The sequence below is a fragment of the Oryctolagus cuniculus genome, chromosome 1 (genome assembly GCF_964237555.1).
Source record: "Oryctolagus cuniculus chromosome 1, mOryCun1.1, whole genome shotgun sequence".
NCBI classification, from domain to species: Eukaryota; Metazoa; Chordata; class Mammalia; order Lagomorpha; family Leporidae; genus Oryctolagus; species Oryctolagus cuniculus.
The window spans coordinates 189,968,599-189,976,772 of NC_091432.1; the positions used below are offsets into that span (position 1 = coordinate 189,968,599).

The window sequence follows — 8,174 nt, forward strand, 5'->3', positions numbered from 1 at the left end:
AATCTGAAAATTATGAAGCTATTTCCCACCTGTTGCACCATGGATAGAGTTTAGCCTCCAAAGAAATGGCTTCAGGTTCTTAGGTTGGGCTCAAGGAAGACAAAAAAAATGGGTTTTGTATGCAACAATAATAAAATAATAATAATCATAGCCCCTATACTCTTTTCCTTTAACATTTTTAAATTGTGGCAAAATACATACAACACAAAATATACCATCTGGGCATTTTCGAGTGTATAGTTCTGTGGTCAGAATTACATTGACATTTTTGTGTAACCAATCTCCAGAACTTTTTTTTTAAAGATTTATTTATTTATTTATTTGAAAGTCAAGAGTTACACAGAGAGAGAAGCAGAGGCAGAGAGAGAGAGGTCTTCCATCTGCTGGTTCACTCCTCAAATGGCCACAATGGCCGGAGCTGTGCCAATCCGGAGCCAGGAGCTTCTTCCAGGTCTCCCATGTGGGTGCAGGACTTGGGCCATCTTCTCCTGCTTTTCCAGGCCACAGCAGAGAGCTGTTCCCGGAGATGACACTGGTGACCCCACAGCGGCCACCCACCCACTCGCCTCCAGCATTCTGGAATGTTCTGTTAAAGGTTTTCGTCCAGTGGTGGCGTCATCTCCGCGTGACTTTTCTTCTTGCAAAACTTATAAACTCTGCACTCATTAGACAAGAACTCTGCATTCCTCCTTCTACCACCTCCTAGCAAGCACCACTCTATTTTTTATTTCTATGAGCTTGTATGATTCTACTTGTATGAGCTACTGAGAGTAATGAATGCTCATTTATATCTCTTAGCACAACGTCCAAGGTTCATCCATACGTGGCATGTTTCAGAATTTCCTCCTCCTTAAGGCTGCATAGCATTCTTTTTTTTTTTTTTAATAAAGATTTATTTATTTAAAAGTCAAAGCTACACACAGAGAGAACAAAAGGCAGAGAGAGAAAGAGAGACTTCCATTTGCTGGTTCATGCCCTAGATGGCCACAACAACTGCGCTGATCTGAAGCCAGGAGCCAGGAGCTTTCTCCAGGTCTCCCACACGGGTTCAGGGGCCCAAGGACATGGACCATCCTCCACTGCTTTCCCAGGCCATAGCAGAGAATAGTATAGGAAGTGGAGCAGCTGGGAATTGAACCAGCGCCCACATGGGATGCCAGCATTGCAGGTGGCAGCTTCACCTGCTAGGCCACAGTGCCGGCCCCAGCTGCATAATATTCTGTGGTTTATATATAACATATTTTGCTTATTCATTCATCCATTAATGGAAATGTGGTGATTTCACCTCTGGGTTGTTGTGAATAGTGCAACTATCAAGCTGGATGTACTTCTTTCTTGATTTGATATAAACAGACACATTTCCTGGGATAACAGACTGGCACCAAGATCAACCTCCAGTAGCCCTCACTGCATCAGCAATGCAGCCCACTTTGATCGGAGCACCAACCTTCTCCCTGAGATTATGCTGCCTCCTAGGAGACTGGAGACGAGTCATACCGATTTTGCCCAACATGTGTCATGCTCTGTGTGCAGCATGCTTTTACTTTTAAAGTATGTATTAATCTCTCCATGTCTAAATGGGAAAACTAGGGCTTAGAGTTCAATAGTTTGCCCACAGTTTCAAAGAAAAGAAACTGGATCAAAATCCAAAATCTTTTTGGGCTCTGAATCCCATGTACTCCTTTCCACTATGTACATAACAGAAACAACTCTTCCTACTTGTGATCATAGATACAAATGTATACTGTTGGAGGTGGGTCATTCTGCAAGTCAGATGTTCTTCCTCTCATCTGGACTACCATCCACCCATTCAGTGGCCCCGTTCCCCTTTATCCTAGGCACAATGACTTAATGAGGCATAAGATGAATTTGTGCCTATAAGAAGCTCACAGCCTCTATGAAAGGAAACATCAAAGAATTTCAAGGCAGTGATCGTATACTTACACATTGGAACTGGTTAGGGGACATGGATTCTGACGCCAGTGCCATCCACTGCCTAGCCTGTTGGATAGTTTACTTCTCAGTGTCTGTTTACGAGTCTGAGGAATGAAGGCACTGTGTTGAGTTTCCTTTACACTCTACATCTCTGACATGCTATTGCCTGCATGCGCACAGAGGTTATATATTACCAGGGGACTCCAGGCAAAATGCTTACATCCTTGATGTTTACTGTCCTTGTTTATAAAATGGAAGGTTAATATGTGCCTTGCATGATTTGGGGGAAATTAAATGAGGTATTTCCAGAAGAGTTCTAGGAACACTCCTTGGTACAATAAGTGGTACCTGGTATTACTGCAGATCTGTGTTGAATAGTAATAAAATCAACAGCAAAGCTGCAGGATAATGACAATGGGAAAGCGGAGGGAATGAGATGTGGTCTCAGGACTTTTGTTTCTCCTCTTACACAAAAATAACCCTCTAGTGAGTAAAGTTTGATTTACCCGTCTGACTCATTTTGTGAGAACTAGTGAGCAACACTTGAAATTCTACTTCCCATCCACAAGGACAACATCCAACGATTTTACAGAAGTCCAGTGGCTAGGAGAGACAACTGAGCTGTATGCAATTATAAGGTGGGAAGAGGTCTTGAAAACCATGGAGCTTTGTGGTCCCCAAACCTACGTAGTCATCAAAATTACCTGGAGGTACTTTCTAGAATCACCGATTCTGGGGTGGCCATTCGATTAAGAAGCCCACATTCTACAACAGGATGCTTGGGTTCAAGTTCTGACTCCAGCTTCCTGGCAATGCTGACCCTAGCATATGAGGCAGGGTGGGGTGGGTAACTTTGTGGCACAGCAGGTTAAACTGCTATATGAGTACTGGTTCAAATTCTGGCTGCTCCACTTCCAATCTAGCTCCCTGCTAATGCACCTGAGAAATTAGCAGAAAATGGCCCAAGTGCTAGGGCCCCTGCCATGCATGTGGGAGATCTCGATGGAGTTCCAGGCTCCTAACTTCAACATGGCTCAGCTCTGACCACTGTAGCCATTTGGGGTGTGTACTAGTGGATGGAAAATCAATCTCTCTCTATCTCTATGTGTATGTGTGTGTGTGTGTGTGTGTGTGTCCCCTTCCCTCAAATAAATGTTTAAAAAATGCAGACCCTGGGAGGCAGCAGCAATAGCTGAGGTGACCGAGTTCCTGACACCTAACTGGGAGTTAGACCTAGGTGGAGTTCCCAGCTCCCTCTGGCTTCAGCTACCCAGTGGTGATTGGCATTTGGGGAATGAGCCAACAGATAGGGGCACTCAAGCATTCTTCTCTTTCTCCTGCCTCTCAAAAAATTTAAACAAATAAATTACACATTCCTACCCCAGCCTTCATAAAGATTCTGATTCAATAGATAAGAGTCTAAGTGTAGTTGGAGATTAACTCCTCCAGCTATGGACCCCTTTTCATCTTGTTACCACTTCACAGTGGCCTACATATCTATTCTAAAAGTAGTTTTCTGAGCAAGTTCACTTTTGGGTATATACCTAAGTGAATTGACAGCAGGATTCAGATATTTGCACATCCATGTTCATTGCAGCATTATTCATAATAGACAAAAGATGGAAACAACCTAAGTGTCCTCCATTCATAGATGAATGCATAAACAAAATGTAGTGTATATGTACAAGGAAATATTATTCAGCACAAAAAAGGAAGGAAATTCTGACCCATGGTACTACACAATGAGCCTTGGGGCATTAATAATCGAAATAAGGCAGTCACGAAAAACAAATATTGACCACCTCCACATATATGAGTACCTAGAATAAGCAAATTCAAAGAGACAGAAAGTAAAATGGTGATTGCTGGAGACTGAGGTTGGGGAGATGAGGAATTGTTTAAAGGGTTTGGAATGTCAGCTTGGACACAGGAAGAAAATTGCAACAGATGATGAACACTTCCCACAACAATGTACAAGTACTTAATGCTTTTGAACTGTGCACTTGAAAATGGTTGCAGAGGGACCGGCGCAGTGGCTCAATAGGCTAATCCTCCACCTTGCGGCACCGGCACACCGGGTTCTAGTCCCAGTCGGGGCGCCGGATTCTGTCCCAGTTGCCCCTCTTCCAGGCCGGCTCTCTGTTATGGCCCGGGAGTGCAGTGGAGGATGGCCCAAGTACTTGGGCCCTGCACCCCATGGGAGACCAGGATAAGTACCTGGCTCCTGGCTTCGGATCAGCGCCATGCGCTGGCCACAGCGCACTGGCCCTCCAGCCATTGGAGGGCGACCCAACGGCAAAAGGAAGACCTTTCTCTCTGTCTCTCTCTCACACTGTCCACTCTGCCTGTCAAAAAAAAAAAAAAAAAAAAAAAAGAAGGAAGGAAGAAAGAAAATGGTTTCAGAGGCCGGTACAGTGGCACCACCTGCAGCGTCTACATTCCATATGGACACTGGTTCATGACCCGGCTGCTCCTCTTCCGATCCTGCTCTCTGCTTATGGGCTGGGAAAGCAGTGGAAGATGGCCCAAGTGCTTGGGCCCCTGCATCCACATGGGAAACCCAAAGCTCCTGGCTCCTAGCTTCAGATCGGCCCAATTCCAGCTGTTGCAGCCACCTGGGGAATGAACCAGCAGATAGAACACCTTTAAGTCTGTCTTTCCCTCTCTCTGTAACTCTGTCTCTCAAATAAATAAAATCTTTTTTAAAAAATTAAAAAATTGGTTACAATGGTAACTCTTTATGTTATACATTTTCCCATAAAAGAAATTTTTTAAATTACCTAGGGTAGGTAATTTACTGCCTGCATAATGATTTATTTTGAGCATTCACCATCAACCAGGCTCTTAGCAGTAGGAAGAGGATTCCTTCCCACCAGGAGACTCTGCACCTTCCACAGAGAGAGGCACTGGAGTGAATGAATCCCCACCCCACCCCCCACCCCCCGGGAGCACAAACACTGCTCGGATAGCAGCCTGCAAAGGGGTTGTTCTGTGGAGTCAGAAAGGGGAGTGAGCAATCAGCTCTTCCAGGGAGCCCAGGGCCGGCCAGGGGCTGACCACTGAAGGCTTCTCTGGGAAAGCAGCCGTGACACTGCAGACTCTCCTCCAAACATCTGGCCGGCTCCCACTCCACTCCAGCCCAGCCCAGCCCTAACACTGCATCATCTTCTCTGCCTGCTGGTACTTTCTTTGGTGTCCTGAAGTCCCAGGTTGAACTTCACCAGCACCAAATTGATATCGGAAATGACCCCCTAAAATATATACAAAAATGTGGCCCCTCAAAGTTCCCCAGAAGTCTCATCTGGGATGCCACATGTTATCGGAATTTGGGGTGCCATACGATATCACCATATGCTTAATAATAAATCCCCAATATTAATAAGCCCAAGAGGGCTCTTGTCTAATATTTAGAGAAGAATTTTAAATACCAGCATAAATAAACGAGGCAGCTTGGTACATTTTAGACGCATAGGAGAGTGAGAGCTTTATCTAAGAGAGAGGGGGGTAAATCTGGGTTCATACCAAGCACCAGGAACCAGCCACACGGAGGAGCATCCAGGCCTGAAGGCCACTGCCCTGGGGGTGCAGGGCTACAGCCAGCCCCCTCCTGGCTAAAGTCCAGGAAACAGAAGAGAATGGAGGGCGGACACACCGTGTAAAGGGGAGTGGTTAATTAACCTGATTGGCCAGTGGGCACTCAGGTGTGGCCAGGTAGGAGCATTAGGTCACACAGGGGCATGGCAAAGGTAGCAGGTAGGGCGTGAGGTCACATAGGGGCGTGGCCTTCCAGCTCACAAACCTAATGGATTTTAACCTGTATGCCTGCCCACTTCAAAATGACTGCCATTTGACAGAGGACTGAGAAATTCTTCATCAGTCTGAGGTTAGGTCTTGCAGTGAAGTCTTTTCTTATATCTCATATTCTGTGACTATTTCTGTTTTGCTCTACTTTTTTGCTATCATCTATATACATATATATATATATATATCTGTAGAAAATGTAAATGCAGATAATACAGATATAAAATATAAAAGAAATGAAAAATAAAAATCCCACTTCCAGAAATATGAATGCACACTCATTTTTTACATTAATGGTAATCCTGTGCATTACCATTTTGTAGTCTGCTTTTCCCACCATGCTCTGCTACATTTTGAGGGCTGACTCCTCAACACATGTGTGTGGCTGGGAAGAATGTCAAGGTCAGATTCGGACATTCACCATCCCCAGCACATACATGCAACACTCATGCCCAGGGGTTTCGGCAGGGTCTGCGGATGCCAGGAGCCTGAGACTGAGGGCAGTGCAAGGAGAAGCAGCTGCACAGCCCTCCCCACACAGCCACTCCTCCAAACACAGAGCACAGAGACTTCAGCCTGTGCAGTGCCTGCCCTGCCAGGAATCGGGCACGCTGCCATCCCAGCAGACGGGCTGGAGAATAGGTTGTGAATGTTCATTTCCATGGACAAATAGGAGTATCAAGTGCACACATTGAGAACAGGACTCCCAGGTAAGAATTTATCCTTCAGCACTCAAATCAAGACAGACACAGTTAGAATTCTAGCTGAGGGACAAATTCACTCTGACCCAAGAGGAACAGCTGTCAAGTCTTGGGGAAAAAAAATGCTTCCATGGAGAGGGAAGGGCAGCAGCAAGGCCGAGGTGCTCTCTGGTGGGTTCCCCTGGAATTCTGCAGAATCCCTCTTGAAGCCAAAACAAGCTCGCTAGGCCCAGCCGGCGCCTGGCTAAGCAGGCCATTAGAATGCAGAGCCTCACTCCACAGGCTCTCCAGATACATAAAGAGTCCATAACATTTGGGCTGCAGCCCCAACTCATTATTTGCTATGAAAGTTTATGCAGCCACAAAATTAAATGGGAAAAGCACATTAGGAAGGGTTTGCAACCTACTTAACTCATGCCTGACAACAGCAAAAGACCACAATGTAGCTGTCAGATTAGCCTTTCTCCTGCTCACTTTAAGAAAGATCTGAACAAACGGGAGCTTCTTGCACACCCAGGGCCTATCCCCTGCAGCCTGGGATCCCCCTACAGAGGTAGGCCAGTCACTCTTGCCAGGACACACCCAGGCCCTCTGCTCCAGCTGCCACTGTGAAAAGTCCTGGGGCTTATTTCTACGGGCCCACTGGGCTGTTTTAAACAGGGTCTGAAAATTCCTATTCAGCCACAGATTAGGGCTCTTTAAGTAAATGATGGGTCAGTAACCCACGGCACCAAGGACAAATCCAGACCCTCACTTGTTTTTTGTTGTTTTTCTTTTTAAAGATTTATTTATCTAAAAGGCAGAGTGACAGAAAGGGAGAAGTAGAGAGACAGGGAGAGAAACAAAGAGATCTTACACCTCACTCTCTTTTTCATTCTCCAAATGACCTCAACAGCAAAGCCTGGGCCAAGAGCCAAGGTTGAAGCCAAGAGCCAGGAACTGCATTCTGGTTCCCCGACGTGGGTGGCAGGGGCCAAGCACCATCTTCTGCTGCCTTCCCAGGTGCACTAACAGGAAGCTGGCTGAGAAGCAGAGCAGCCAGGACTCAAACCAGCACTCTGATATGGGATGCCAGCGTCAATAGCAGCAGCTTAATATGCTCTGCCTCGCAGGCTCTCTTTATGTAACTGGAGAGCCTGCCTCGCTACCATTATTTTCTTCATAGAGTTTTATTGAAATATAGCCTCACCTGTCCATGCAGGCTATGGTTGCTAACACGGCACCAGGAAAGCATTGGAAAGATGAGAGAGACAGTGTCTGTATGGCCAATCAAGTTAAAAATATTGACTGAGGCCAGTGTTGTGGCATAGCAGGTAAAGCAGCCTCCTGTAAGGAGGAATTCACTTTTATCCATGGAAGAAAATGGAAATTTTAGTCTTCTTTAGCTTTGCTGTGGCTGAATGTGTCCTCTCCAAAATTCAAGTGTTGAAACTGAATGACCAGTGTGATACTACTAACAGGTGGGGCCTAAAGGAGGTGATTAGGCCACGAGAGCTCCTCCCTTCCCCACAGGATTGAGGCTCCTATAAAAGGGACTTCATCCACTGAAGTTAGGCTCAGCTGGTTCCTGCCTTGTGCTGTGTCCGAGAGGCCGTCTTGGATGCGGAAATGAGAACATGATCAGAAAATGAAACTGCTGGTGCCTCGACTGTCCGCTTCCCGGTCTCCAGAACTGTGAGCAATTTCTGTTCTTTATAAATTACCCATTCAGGCTGCCGCCACGGCTCAATAGGCTAA

The 8,174-nt window shown here is 46.0% G+C and overlaps 1 long non-coding RNA gene across 6 annotated transcripts in view; it reads right to left on the reverse strand.

The window, feature by feature from the left end:
* LOC103346061 (uncharacterized) overlaps positions 1-7,735 on the reverse strand; it is a 288,952-nt gene extending 281,217 nt beyond the window's left edge. For 2 of the 6 annotated variants that reach the window (XR_011380324.1, XR_011380327.1), the window contains exons 1-2: positions 5,458-7,735; positions 30-89 (exon numbers count right to left, since the gene is read on the reverse strand). This is a non-coding gene — a long non-coding RNA (uncharacterized lncRNA). The remainder of the gene's footprint in view (positions 1-29; positions 90-5,457) is intronic. The other 4 variants (XR_011380321.1, XR_011380325.1, XR_011380326.1 and 1 more) reach the window with 3 other exon arrangements.
* Positions 7,736-8,174: the final 439 nt, after the last annotated feature.